This window comes from Myodes glareolus, chromosome 23 (assembly GCF_982192425.1).
Source record: "Myodes glareolus chromosome 23, mMyoGla1.1, whole genome shotgun sequence".
In the NCBI taxonomy this organism is placed as follows: domain Eukaryota; kingdom Metazoa; phylum Chordata; class Mammalia; order Rodentia; family Cricetidae; genus Myodes; species Myodes glareolus.
Genome location: NC_142048.1, coordinates 45,146,035 through 45,161,681, shown reverse-complemented (window position 1 = coordinate 45,161,681; position 15,647 = coordinate 45,146,035).

Sequence of the window (15,647 nt, the reverse complement as noted above, 5' to 3'; positions counted from 1 at the left end):
AGAAAGACCCCCTCAGCTTAAAAATCTATTACTTTTCAGTGTGATATAAATGCATTTTGCTTCTGCTTAGAGCAATTTCCTAGTTTGCTCTTATTAAACCAGGAGACGGCTTAGCAGAGATCTTGATTTATGAAACACATACTAGATTCATTAAAACCTTAAAAGATTTAATACATTTTATCAGGACATTAAATCTGTGCAGGCTTTTTAAATCAAATACCTGCCATATTTCATTCCCCACGCCCTGTACACTTACTTAAGGACACCGAAATCTGGACTGACAAACATTATGGGTATTTCAGGCCTGATTTCCAAGTGCATTAAAGTCTTCCCTCCCAGGATTTACAGCTCCACCTCTCCCCAAGTGTGATCTTCCCAAGGAGCAAGTGATTCGCCTCTTTGGAATTCGGTTCAGTAGGATGGACTGACATCTGTATTTCTTACAACACACCAATGTTCCATCTCACCTATCACCAACCACCAACCAGTGATTCCCAACCTTCTTAATGCTGTGACCCTTTAGTGCAGTTCCTCATGTTGTGGTGACCCTCAACCATAACATTTGTTTTGTTGCTACTCCGTAACTGCGATTTTGCTACTGTTATGAACTGTAATGTAAATATTTTTGGAGATAGAGGTTTGCCAAAGTGGGTCTCGACTCATAAATTGAAAACTACTGACCTAGACAGTGGGTTCTGTTCTCCTGAGTTCTAGAGGAACCTAGAACTCCCCATCAGCCATCTTCCTCTGGAACTTCTCATGGGTTCTGTGGGTTTGGAGCTTCACTATGCCCCCTAAGGGCTTGTGCTGCTATAGGGTATGAGGGCACCCTTAGGACGCTGGGCCTCGTGGAAGATAGGTCGCTGGAGAAGAAGTGTTCTTTGAGGAGTTGTTGGGTTGATTGAACCCTGGTTCCTTGCTCTCCGCTCTCCTCTCTGGCTCCATCTTAGCCAGCATGAGGCACACTGATCTCTTCCCACCACACATCCCTGCCGTGACATATGGTACCTACCAAACCAAAAATGGCACAGCCCAGCAATCACGGTCTGAAACCTCTGATGCCATAAACCAAAATAAACCTTCACTTTTTGGAGTTCTTTATCCAGGCGTTTTTATCACAGTGACGGAAAGCTAATGCGTTTCTGCCATGAACCCAGGCCCACATCTCAGCCACCCTCAACTCTTGTAGCATGGCCTGTGCAAAGCCACATCAGTGCAGTGTAGCAGACTTGGGAAGACGGCAGGCCTCCCTTCTTGTTCTTAATGCCTACACTACTCTGTGTAGTCCTGGCTGACCTGGAACTCGCTCTTGTAGACCAGGCTGGCCTCGAACTCATGGAGATCCGCCTGCCTCTGCCTCCCGAGTGCTGGGATTAAAGGTGTGCGTCACCACCACCCAGCTTATTGCCTCACTTTTAAAACCTCACAGTGATGCTTCTCAGCTAGGACACTTTGGTGACAATACAGAGGGGTGGAGATGAACCTTTGGCACACCTGAGACATATTTGTTGGCAGAACCGGGTGAGGCGGACTGCTGCTGGCCCCTAGGGATAGACACCAGAGCGGTCCCTCGTCATCTTACACCACAGAGGAGAGTTCCCTACTCTGTACTCGCCAGGAGGCAGGGAAAGGCGGGGAAGAGTTACCCAGCCTACAACGACAGCGATGCGGAGACCACGAAACTCTGTCATAGCATCACAGCAAGTTTTCTGCTGATGTGACAAAAATGCCTGAGATGACCAACCTATGAGGAGGAAAAAATTCATTTGGACTCATGGTCTCAGAGGTTTCTGTCCACAGTCACTGGTTCCATGGATTATCGCGGCAGGGAACAAGCACACAGTGGAACAAAGCTGCTCAGCTCATCTTGAGGGTCAGGAAGCAGCGAGTGCCAAGCCCCTCCTCACAACCCCATTCTTCTATGACCCTGTCAGTGAGCTGAGTCACTGATTAGATCCGAGCCTACACAAGCCATTCGCCTTTCAAAGACCCCCACCTCTAGACACATAAACTTGGGAGGCTACGGAAGAGTCAAAGCCTTGCGAGAGGCATCAGGGGTTCTTTGCTCCCAGTGAGCTTTCAACGTTGTAGGAAAAACCAGCTATTTTCCTACACAATAACACCCACAATAGCCAGACCATTCCGGAGTGAGCTGGAAATTGAACTCACCGGTCAATGGATGGAGGGGAGCTCAGATTGTCAAAGCATCCTTTCTCTGAGCTCGAGGATTGGATCTTTACTAGGTTGTGAGGGGTGTGGTACCCATGTTGTGCTCAGAGATTTTCATGGAGAACAGGGGATTTCCAGGCATCAGGGAATTGTTTGCTTCTCTTCTCCGGTTCTAATCATGATCAAATCCGCTATACCAATGGCTGTTTTTGATTTTTTTTCATTACTTTAGTGAAACTAAAGTTTGCAGCATCGGTTTGGCACCCAAATCACACAAAAGCAGTCTGGATTCACCTGAGCCATTAGAATGTGTGATAACTTGCTGGTCGTTGGTGGGAGTGCGTGGCTAGTAACATCTGGCTTTAACTTATCCAAGCAAGCCGTATAGGACACAACAGGCCATCAGCAGTCCCAAGGTTCAGTCTAGCGTCACAGTCAAATTGTGGCTTATAGCTCGTGCTTGTTTCAATGAATTAAACCAGATTTCTTTCCTGATACCGTGACATGCTTCCAAGTTACAAGTGTACCGGAGAAAGTATTGGATTTAGAATCGAGTGATTCTGTTCAAGACCCTGAAGTATGTCTAAGATGCTTCGGGCACAGAGAAATGTTAGGATGAGCCTTGAAAGACAAATAAGAGTTGGTGTAGCAACACATACACACACACACACACACACACACACACACACAAATGTATCAAAAAAGCTGGAGACGTAGGGAGGGAATCACATTAAAAAGTCTATAGGATGAGATAAAAGATTTTAAGTTTTTTCTGTGAAAAACCTATTATTACATATTTAAGTGTAAAAATATACAGTCATGCTGGGTGGTGATGGTACATGCCTTTAATCCCAGCAAGCAGAAGGCAGAGGCAGAAGCAGAAGCAAGCAGATCTCTGTGAGTTCAAGGCCAGCCTGGTCTACAGAGCAAATTCCAGTACAGACAGGGCTGCACAGAGAAACCCTGTCTCGAAAAACCAATTATTATTATTATTATTATTATTATTATTATTATTACCAATAATAATGATTAACAATAACAATAATAACTAAGAACAGCATTTCGCAGGGCTGGGAGGGAGCCCAGGGTCTCCTGCTCACTAAACATGCTAACACCCATCCCCAAGCATCTAGATTTTCAACAATAGTCACCCAAATCTTGATTGGGTACCAAACATTCTGAAAAGTGACTTCTACTCTCTCTTTTAGAGTCGACAAAAAGAAACACCTAAATCAGAAAAAACTGGTTTCTAGCGACTTCCACTTCTATGATGTAAGAACCAAAGTAAAGACTGTGAGGGTCGTGGGCCCTTGGTGTTTGGCTGGTCACACTTTTTAAAGTGAGCTCTAGTTGGGAAAGAGGTTGGCTCTCTTAGGAGGGCACACTCACTATTACTGGTGGGCCAGCCAGGCAGCACCCCAGAGATGGGGAGACGGGTGATTTCTGGGAACAATATTATGTTCTCATCCTATTTGATACTGTTTGGATCTTGAGTGTCATCCAAAGACTGGTGTGTTGAAGGCTTGGTCTAACCTGTGGTATTACCAGGAAGTGGTGGAAGCTTCAGTAGGTGAGGCCTAGTTCAAGGAAGTTAGGTTACTGGAGACACGCCCTTGAAAGAGAGAGACCAGTACCTTCAGGCCTCCTCCACCTCACTTCCCCCAGGCTCTACAGGGCTACAGCCGTCCCAAAGCCACAAGGTTAACAATCTCGGGTATTTTGCTACAGGGTGAAGGACTAGCATGCTACTGCAATCTACAACTGCAAAATGAACAATGGCATGGAACCCATTCACGGGCTTGATAACACGGTGCTGGCGAGGTTCAGCTTAGAAATTTGAAGCATCTGGTCACCATCTATGTTCCTGAAAGGCTCCGTGTGAAGTAACAGGTGTTCTGTGCTGGAGTCTGTGTATATATGTATGTGGATGTTTTAAGATGAAACATTTTCCACAACATTTACTATAAGATGATGATGATGATGATAATAATAATAATAATAATAACAATAGAGGGCTGGTGAGATGGCTCCATGGGTAAAGGCACTTGCTGTGCAAGCCCTGGTGACCTGAGTTCAATCCTGAGAACCCATGTGAAAGTGGAAGGAGAGCAGTGACGCCACAAAGCTGACCTCTGACCTACACACATTTAGCAAGATGCATGTATGCACATACACACACACATAACAACAACAACATTTTTTTAAATAAAATTAAAATAAACCAGGGACCATCTGAATTCTGTTACTTCAATTCACAAGCTTTGGGATTATACTGGATAGTTTTATGTCGACTCCACATAAGCTCAAGTCATCTGAGAGGAGAGAAACTCGATTAAGAAAATGCCTCCCTAAGACTGGGCTGTAGGCAAGCCTGCAGGGTGTTTTCTTAATTAGTGATTGTTGGGGGAAATCCCAGCCCATTATGCATGGTGCCACTGCTTGACTGGTGGGTCTGGGCTCTATAGGAAAGTAAACTGAGTTCCAGGACAGCCAGAGTGGTTACACAGAGAAACCCTGTCTCAAAAGAAGAAGAAGGAGGAGAAGAAGAGGAAGAAGATGAAGTGAAAGAAGAAGGAGGAGGAAGAGGAGGAGAAGGAGGAGGAGGAGGAGGAGAAGGAGAAGGAGGAGGAAAGGAAGGAAGGAAGGAAGGGAGGAGGAGGAGGGGGAGGAGGAGGAGAAGGAGAAGGAGGAGGAGGAGAAGAAGAAGAAGAAGAAGAAGAAGAAGAAGAAGAAGAAGAAGAAGAAGAAGAAGAAGAAGAAGAAGAAGAAGAAGAAGAAGAAGAAGAAGAAGAAGAAGGTATATGCCTTTAATTCCAGCACTCAGGAAGCAGAGGCAGGCAAATCTTTGTGAATTTGAGGTCAGCCTGGTCTACAGAACAAGTTCCAGGACAGACCCCAAAACTACAGAGAAACCCTGTCTCAAAAAGGAAAAAGAAAAGAAAAGAAAGCAGGCTGAGCAAGCCATTAGGAGCAATCCAGGAAGCAGCACTCCTCCATGGCCTCTGCATCAGCTCCTGCATCCAGGTTCCTTCTCTGTTTGAATTCTTGTCCTGACCTCCTTCCGTGATGAACATGCTATGGAAGTTTCTTCTTCAAGTTGCTTTGGTCATGGTGCTTCATCACTGCAATAGGAACCCTGGCTAGGACTGTGATCTCAGCCAGGCCCTCAACTTCTCCAAGCTCTCTCCCTCTACCATGGGGTTTTAGGACAAACCTAAATGAGAAAGATTAAATCTTCAGGCCTTATAGAGAGACAATACTCAAAAATGCTTCCTGAAATCTGTTTGGTAAATACTTATTATAGTATAAACGCCACAATCCTTATCCCTTTTTCTGATAAAACATGTTATTTTTTAAAATGTTCTTGCATTAATTTAACTGCTGTGTGTTTGAGCACGCATGATATGTCACAGCACACACATGGAAGCAAGAGGACACCTTGCAGGGGTCAGTTCTCTCCTTTATCCATGGGTGTGTGTGTGTGGGTGTGTGTGGGTGTGTGTTTCGGGGAATTGAACTCAGGTAGGCAGGCTTGGCAGCGAGCACCTTTACATGCCGAGCCATCTCTCCAGGCCCAGAGACTTTTTTTGATTATTATTCAATACCACAACACTTTAAGCTTATTCCGCTCGCATTTTCTGTCACATAAACAATCTGCACCTATAAACATGGAAGAACATGTTTATAGAAAATCTGCCACTTAAAGTCAGTACTTTATGAATACTTCTCAAAAGTGCCACATGTTATGTTTTTCCTTGATCCTCACAGTGATATTAGAAGGCCTGTGCTGTTAGTACCTCCATTTTACAAAGATAGAGTAAGCTATTTTCCCAAGGTTGCCAATGCTAATAAAAGATGGCTGCTGTGATTTAAAGCCAGATGTTAAAGCTGCTGGGTACCCGAGCTTGACTACTATTCTGTGCTATAAGCCTAAAGAGACTGCATTCTAAATGCTTTGTTGAAGAAATTCTCAAGCTTACCTGCTTGGTAACTTGGATACTGAGTCTTTTAAAGGGGTGGGGACGACTTTTCTGCTAATCACAGACTATCTTAATTAGGGTTTCCATTGCTGTGAGGAGACACCATGACCACAGCCAGTCTTCTAAAGAAAACATTATTGGGGCTCACTTACAGTTTCAGATGGTCAGTCCATTGTCATCACAGAGGGAAGCCTGGCAGTGTGCGGGCAGACATAGTGCTGGAAAGGCAGCTGAGAATTCTACATCTTGATCAATGGGCAACAGGGTGTGAACTGTGCCCCACACTGGGCATGGCTAAGCATGAGACCTCAAAGCCCATCCCCATAGTGACATACTTCCTAGTAGTGCCACTCCCTATAGGCCAAGCATTTGAGCCAGGTCCTCTGAATAAACATTAAGGTTGTGTAGCTGGGTGCTTTTGTGGGACTCCTAACAGCTGAAGTGACAGAGTGCCTCTATGACTTTTTTGCCTACTCTTTGGACTCTTTCCCTCCTACTGGGTTGTTTCATCCAGCATGGATATGAGGGTTTGTGCCCAGTCTTATTGTAACTTGCTATGCCATATTTGGTTAATATCCCTAGGAGGCCTGCTCTTTTTTTTTTTTCTTTTGAAGGGAAACAGAGGAAGAGTGGGTCTGGGGAAGAGGGGAAGTTGGGGGAAGGAATAGGAAGAGTAGAAGGAGGGGAAACTGCAGTAGGAATATAATATATGAACGAAGAATAAAAGAAAAATATGTTTTTAAAAAGAAAGTGCCTTTTGGAACTGCTCAATTATCTCTTGCACCCACCCCCACCTTTAGAGGGACCACTGAACCTACTCACAGTTCATCCTAGGGCCTAATAAGGAAATTCTAAATCACAATTAACATTTTATGCTGTAGACCGGGCCTGTTCATTAGGTTGATAAGTCTCAATGTTTTCATTTTCCACATGTATTCACGCAGCTGTATTTTTAATATTAAGATCCCCTAGGTAGCCCAGGTTTGCTCATACTCGCAATCCTCCTGCCTCACCGTACCAAATACTGGGCGTCCAGGTGTGTGCCATCATGACGAACTCGCTCAGCTACAAAACATTAAGCATGCCTAGTATGTGAGGAAGATATAACTTCCTGATAGAATCAACCAGGGAAAAGAAACTGGCCAATTCCAAAGTCAGGTCTGGAAAATCTACACTTTCTATAAGAATATGTAAGAATTAAATTGGTGAGGAGAAACAAAAAATGAGAATTCAAACAATCTTAAACAGAGGAAGCAGGCTTTATTTAACACCAGAGAGGTAACTTCTCAAGTTCTTACCACACCCCTGGACAGGCCACAGGACCCAGTCACTCAGTGACCAGAGTTCAGGAGACTGTAGATTTTACAGGCTTCGAGCTGGGGGGTTTGTAGCTTAGGGGAGAAGGAACTGAACGTTCATTAGGGACAGAATGGGGAGTTAGCTGGTTCCCTTAGACAAGCTGTTTTTGAAACTAAAGGATCTGTAGTCTTCCTTTGAAAACACCAAGTGTCTGGGTTAGGGGGCAGCTGCTTTTCTTCTGCTGTCCCCAAACATCTGGCTTGCTGGAACTCTGAGCTAGGTTTCAGGGCCTTGGCTTTGGCATGGTGTGGGGGTGGGGACCCTTTATTTCACCCCCCTTATTCTGATCCTTTTCTATATGAATGATGGAGGTGTCATTTTTCTGTCTTACTACTTCCTACTGGTGGGAGAGGGGCAGGCAGTGATTCTAGGGCCACGGAATTCAGAGTGAGTCTAAAAGAAATATTGCCTTGATTTTGTCTTGTGGGACAGACCAAGCAGTTGCAGTGAGGTGATCCAAGAGAAGCTTCTGTGAAAGGCTTAAAAGACAGGCAAAAATGTGAGCATGAAGAGGGTAGAGAGGAAGTGGGGGAGTACCAGGAGGAGCCAGGATGGGAGGACCCAGGCGTCCAACCAGAAGAAAAGACTCACAGTTGGATTTTAGTGCCTGGTCCCTGAGCCTTTAGGCCCCCATCCCTAACAAGGTTTGGTTTGCTGATGTAAAAGCAGCATTCTTCCCACAGGAGAGTGTAAATCCCTCTGTGGACTGCAGTATCGAGGTCCAGCCCTCAAAGCAGTTCATTTGACAACTGAGTTAACCATATAAGGGCCCAAAGAAACCTGGAATGATGGAGGAATAGCCCCATCCACAACCGTGGTTCTCAACCTGTGCGTCATAATTCCTTGGGGGTGGGAGAAGTCGAATGACCCTTTTCACAATGGTCACATATCAGATATCCTGCATATCAGATGTTTACACTACAATTTATAACAGGAGCAAAATTGTCGTTACGAAGTAGCAACAAAACTGATTTTATGGTCAAGGGTCACCACAGCATGAGAAACTGTATTAAAGGGTCACAGCATTACTCGGGTTGAGAACCACTGATCTACAATGTTAGGCTGTATATAACAGACATAAACTAGTAAACAAACAAACAAAGGCAAATAGCCAGGCGATGCACACCTTTAATCTCAGCACTCAGGAGGCAGAGGCAGGAGACTCTCTTAGTTTAAGGCTAGCCTGGTCTACAGAGAAAATTCCAGGACATTCAAGGGGCCAGCTTCATTTTTGTGACCAGGCTCTAATCCTAGGGAGCTGTGGAGTCTAGCCCTAAGGGAAGCACTGCAGTCAACAGTAACATGAACCCAAAGGGAAGAAGGGAACACTATTCCCATCTCCAAATGTCCCTTTTGAACTCCCTGGAAGGTGACTCAGAAGGGCTGGTGAAGCTTGCCCGTCCACATCCCTTCTGCCTCAGGCAGCTGTCTTCTTTACCCAGGTCGGGTGGATCCACCAGACAACACTGTAACTTAGTGTTTGGATGAGGATCCACGGTTCAGCCTGCCAGGCTGAACTAGCCCTTTGGTAGAGCATTCTAGTTATTTAGAACTCCCCTGGGGATTCCTCCAAGAATCTGGCATTGACCTCTTCACCCTGAGATTAGCCTTGCCAAGAGGAAGAAACGTGAAGACCAGGATAAAGGCATGGCCAACTGAATGAGCACACAGGCTCCATGCCAGTCAGTAAGCTTAGGTTCCTCTGTTGATGGTGTCATTGTACATCAGTTCGGGAGACACTGAGTGCAGAGTAATTGTTATTTGCCTCTCCATTGCTGGAGTTGTTTAGAATGTGGGTACAGACTCCAAGACCCTCCGCTGCTGGGCAAGAGAATCCATCCCCCTGTCATGTGAGACACAAGGAGCAATTCATCTTCCCTGTAGAGAAGGAGGAGGTTTCACTGGTCCAGCCTGCACAACTGGGAACAGGAGCAACAGACTGGCAAGTCTTATTTCCCCATGCATCTTTTTTCCTGCTTTGAGGTCAGCATGCAACTTAACTCTCAGGGATCTGTGTAACATTCAAGGGAAAGGGTACTACTTAGCCTGGGGATGTCCTGCCGTGCATATTTATCAACCAATCCCTCTTGGAGTATATGCGGTAAATCTAACAGGTCTTATTCGATTGTCTTATTTAAACTCCCATAAGATTGGTGCTTTATCAATTAAGGTGATTCATTTCTTAAAACTTTTGAACCTTAAGAAATAGCATTATTGCCTGGTGTGGTGGCCCACGCCTTTGATCTCAGCACTCGGGAGGCAGAGGCAGGTGGATCTCTGTTGAGTTTGATGTCAAGCTGTTCTACAAAGCAAGTTCCAAGACACACAGAAAAATCCTGTCCCAAAAAGAAAAGAAGAAACATTCTTTGAATTAGAATTAAAATAAAATAAACTTTAAAGCATATATTCAACCCATAGAGAAACTGGGAACTTCATATCTAAAGATTTTTTTTTAATTTATTTATTGTGCATACCATGTTCTGCCTACATTTTGGTTGCACACCAGAAAAGGGCATCATATCTCATTATAGATGGTTATGAGTCACCATGTGATTTCTTAGAATTGAACCCAGGACCTCCGGGAGAGTAGTCAGTAAGATTTTTTAAATGTCAACATTTGATATTATATTTATACCAAGCAAGCTCATTTTTTTTCTGTTTGCTTTTTTGAGACAGGATTTCTCTGCATAGCCCTGGCTGTCCTGGAACTTGCTCTTTAGACCAGGCTGGCCTCAGAGCCAGAGATCCTCCTGCCTCTGGCTCTCAAGGGCTGGGATTAAAGGCGTGCACCACAACTGCCCAGTTTAAGCAAGCTCATTTTTATCATAAAGAATATAATCAAAGGAAAGAACAGTCAAGATGGTTTCCATAAGGATAAAAACTGGGGTGGTGCTCAGCAGTTAAAAGCACCAGCTGCACTTCAAAGACCCAGGTTCAATTTCCAGCACCTACACAGAGACTCACAGCTCCAAAGGATTCAACTTCCTCTTCTGGCCTCCGTGGCCACTGCCTGTATATCGAACACAGACATTCACACTGACAAAATACCAATACACATAAAATAAAAATATTTTTAAAAAAGAATAAAAATGTGTACAGTTAATCATGACCAGAACTATTGTTGTGACTCGGTTTCCCTAAGGGGTTAAAGCTTAATTGATGTGGGATTGCCCTCTATATGCTGTGATTACCATTAATAAAGAAAGTGCTTTGAGCCTGTTTACTTAGGTAATATTATATCCTTCTGGAGTCTTTGATGGAGTTGAAGAAATTTATAGCTATAGTTTTCCTTAATTATGATTAAAGATAAAGTAGATATAAATATTGTAACTGTCATTCTTGCTTGATACCTGTTTTTTTATATGGAATTTTACTATGTTAAAGTTGAAACCTTTTTTATTTAAACAGAAAAGGGGAGGTGATGTGGGATTCCCCTCTGAATGCTGTGATTTTCATTAATAAATAAAGAAAGTGCTTTGAACCTATAGCGGAGAAGGGCAGAACAGAGGTGAGCGGAGAAAACTAAACTGAATGCTCAGAGGAAGAAGGTGGCAGAGTGGGGAGAAGCCATGTAGCCCCACCGGAGACAGACGCTGAAACTTTATCCTGTAAGCTACACCCTCGTGGTGATACACAGATTAATGGAAATGGGTTAAATTAAGATGTCAGAGCTAGCCAATAAAAAGCTAGAACTAATGGGTCAAGCAGTGATTTAAGTAATACAGTTTCTGAGTAGTTACTTTGGGAGTCTGGGAAACTGGAAACAAACAAGCAACCTTCTTATAACATCAACACAGACATAAGTGATCAGATATACATTTTTTATAGTCAGTTTCTGTCAACATGGGCAGAGTACTATCACCTTAAGAATTAACAAACTCGTCTCAAGACATCCTCTGTAAACCTTGGGGAACTTCCTTGAACTTTTTGTCACTTGGTTTTAAACTTTTATGGTTTTGTTTGGCCTCACAAATCCTGAGTAAATGAGTTTACATCTTAACAAGAGCTTTATACATATCAATGGTTTGGGATGAGGGAACAATCTTTGTAAACAAGAACTCGCAGGGGAAAAATCCTCAGAGCTAAAGATCTTTAATGCTGACCTGTAATTATAGCCTTAGATGAAAGCCATGTTGTTCATGTTTTTTAATCCTCATTAGAAGTCATTGAGGACATTACCTCTTCTTTGCTTTTTTTCCCAAGTTTTTTCTTACCTGCATAAATGGAAGCCCCTTTTAAGTCGTGTGTGTGTGCGCGCGCGCGTGTGTATGTGTTAGTTTTCCCCAAACCTTTCGACCCTAATTGTATACAATTGGCTGGAATAGCCTTGTTCATTTCTTTCTTCTATGGAGGATTAATAATATATTGATGTGGGATTCCCCTCTGAATGCTATGAATATGCTTTATTACCATTGGTTAATAAAAAAAGCTGCTTTGGCCTATGCCAGGGCAGAATAGAGCTGTCAGGAAAACTAAAATGAAGGCAGGAAGAAAAAAGGCAGAGTCAAAGAGACATCATGTAATTGCTAAAGGAGAAAGATGCCAGAACCTTACCAGTAGGCCACAGCCTCATGGTGATACACAAATTGATAAAAATGAGTTATTTTAAGGTTTAAGAGCTAGCTAGGAATATACCTAAGTTATTGGTCAAACAGTGTTGTAGTTAAAATAGTTTCTATGTGGTTATTTGACTCTGGGCAGCTGGAAAAAGAAAAATCAGTCTCTGCTTACAATATAAAACAAATCCAAATATATAACAAATTATTTAAGGCAGGCACAGTTGAAGATATGTAGATGTCAGTTGTTAAACAAAAAAGATAATATATAGCATCTTCTTGATAAGAGAAAGTTGGATATAAATTATATAAGGAAATATAAAAAATAACTTTGTCTTCAAGAAAACTTTGAGGCAGACATATTTTGTCTGAAGTGGGTGGTAGATCAGAACCCATCTGCAGAGTCAGCTTTTTACAGCACATGACAACTTATTGACATCATCTAAGTCAAAAAGACATTGTTTAATAAAACTGAACCCAGTCGTTTATATTGGACAGGATCCTTAGTCTTGAGTCCAGGGACAACTAGATGGATCCAAAGCATCCATTCTTTTTCCTCCACATGGAGCTGTCCAAATGAATCTTAGGTCTTGGGTCTGATAGAGATCTTGGTCATTTTCTTCTTACCCCTCAGATGCCTTTGTGGACAGCTTGGACCTGCTGTACAAGGGGCATGCATGTAGAAACTCCTTCATCACATCTTCTTTCCCTTCCTTTGGGCAGGTTGAAAGGTTTGATTCTAGTACATTCCTTAGTTGTTCAGGAGATAGGGGATGCTTTCACAGTTCAGATATGAAGTTTGCTTCCTTATACTGTCCCCACCCTTGTTTCTTAGGATATGGTTCGAGTCATTCCTCCATATGGGATAGAAAGGCAACTGCCTTGGTGGTGTGGCTCATTGATTTCTTCACAGGTTGCCTACGCCTTCTAGAGAAAGCTTCTTGAACTATCCATCTTTCCCCACACCTCCACTACCCCCTGATGCATTTTCATTCTCTTCTCCAATTCTTGCTAAGTGTTTTTTAAGACCTGTTGCCTGGCAGGCGGTATGCCAGGCACAGTGCATGTGTCCTTGGCTTAACCACAAGTCTGTAATTTCAGTATCTTTCTCATCATTCACAGATGGAAATTTGGTGAAATCTGTGGTGATATTTTGTTTATGCTCTAACAAAGAAAGCTTGTCTGAAGATCGAGGGTGGAGCTAGCCACTAGCTAACCATAGAGGTCAGGCAGTGGTGGCACCTTTAATTCCACCACTTGGGATCTCGTGTCTTTGATTCCAGTATTTGGGAGGTTTGATACAGGAAGTGATATGGCTGGGTGGAGAGAGGAATATAAGGTGGGAGGAGACAGGAGCTCACCCCTTTATCCATCCGAGATTTTGTAGAGATAGGAACTCTAGTGACTGGCTTCTCTGCTTCTCTGATCTTTCAGCTTTCACCCCCTAACATCTGACTCCAGGTTTTTATTGTTAGAATTAGAATTAGAATTCGCGCTACAGAAATCAGTGCAGACAACAGAGGAATAAGTGACTGTTTTAGGAGTGAGATCCCCAGACTCTCGTACTGCAAGCCAAGCGAGGCCTGTGACGGGCAAAATTACAGCAAAGAAGGAGAGACAGAGGAACTGCAATAATACAAGTTCAAAGTACCAGGACTCGATCCCAGAATTCTTAAAGCTGAGCCTTTCTTGCCCAAGAAACTACCTTGTCAGGCTGTTGGTTTTGATTTGGAAACTGATAAATGAATGGAGGAATGAGAGTCAAGGAAGAAATCGGGGGATGAACACTTTGAATTTCATTCCAGAACTTGCTCTGTTGTGGAATATCCCTTTACACTGTGTGAACATATGTCACTATGATTGGTCTAATAAAGAAGCTGGCTGGCCAATGGCTGAACAGAATAAAGCTAGGCAGGAGAGCTAGACTAGGAGAATGCTGGGAGGAAGAGGGGCAGAGACTAGAGTTGCCATCCAGAGCAGAGAGAGTAGATGAACATGCCATGTTATTAAAGGCACCACTACACGGCAGAGCATAAATAAGGGATGGGGGTTAACTTAAAATGTAAGAGCTAGTTAGTAATAAGTCTGAACTATTGGCTGAGCATTTATAATTAATACAAGCCTCAATGTGTTTATTTGAGAGCGGCTGCAGGACAGGAAAACTCTGCCTACATTTCCCTACTAAGCTCTTGGGAGATGTTGTGAGTGCCCCATAAAAAAGGTACCTCTGTCTTCACTGTGTGCAACTTAAACAGCTTTCCCACCGAACAACAGCATGCTTATCAGAGAAAATGGTGACACACTGGTTAGTGGGAGAACCAAAACAGCAGAAAGCAGCGGCTTGCTTCGAGGCCTGTCACTAACCACGGTCTCCCAGGAGCCCTTTGCTCCCTAGGAAGAGGGAGGAAACAATCAATTGCTGACCAGGTTCTTTTCAGCTGTCCACTGAGAAGAGAGCCAAGGAGCAGCAGAAGTTCCCAAAGAAAATGACTGAAGCAGAAGCCTGGAAAGTGCAGCATTTGTAGATGGACAGGCAGCAGGAAGGAGAGCAGTAAAAGGAGGAGCTGGCCAGCCTATGGAAAGACCTAGAGCGCAAAGCAAATCTAGTCCGCGCACCATGTTTGTGCAGTGCTTGTCGTGACCAGAAGAGGGCATAAGGTTCCTAAAACCAGAATTAGAGACCTCAGTGAGCTGCCCTGTTGGGGCAGGGAATCAAACCAGGGTCCTCCTAAGATCCCCTAGTACCCCTAACTGCTGAGCCACCGCTTCATCCCTCCTATCTGATGTTTTAAGTCTTTCTTCAGAAATCACATCTTATTGGGGAAGCGGGTAATTTGAGAGGACGGTCCAGGGACTTCCTGAATCAAGGCTGTACTCAAAGGTTAGTGCTGCGGAACCTCTTTCTGTTAGAATACCCTTCCATATTCCCTCTGCCTCCTCTCCAGATGCCATTCAATCACAAATGTTCCATTGTCAGCAGAGTATCTTTTCCCCAAGTGAGCTATTTAATCATCTGGCAAATTCTTCCTTCTATAAGACACGGCTCGCATAAAATCCTCCTCAGAGATCTTTACTTAAGAAGCGTGGGTTGACTCAGGAGGTAGGAGGGGGTGGCAGGCTTACTGCGCAAGCCTGGCAGCCTGAGTTTGAGCCCCCTCTATTTGCCATTTTACTGCGCCCATTTTTGTTGAGGTCCTGCAAGATGGTTGATTGGAACCTGACAAATTCAGGCCAGCAGTTTTGGTTGTCAAGGGGATATTAGGGCCCAGATCTACATCTAATTTGAGGCCCAATTGTTTGAAAAAAATTTTAAAGCAAGCCAAAGGACTGTCTTTGGGAACAGAGGGACTATTGCCTGTGTTTGCTGGTCTAAAAAACAGGCCAAGGGCAGTTTCCTGGTCTGGAACGGACTCCGGGAACAGTTTTGTTGGAATGAAATTCCCAAGAGTTTTCCAAGAGAAGAATGAGAGAGTCCTCAAGCAGAGTCAAATTCCCAGGATGCCTCTGTGAACAAACGGATCCTTACCCACATGTGTGCTAAGACCGATGCTGGGTGCAGCTCTAGAAATAGCATAGGTGGGCT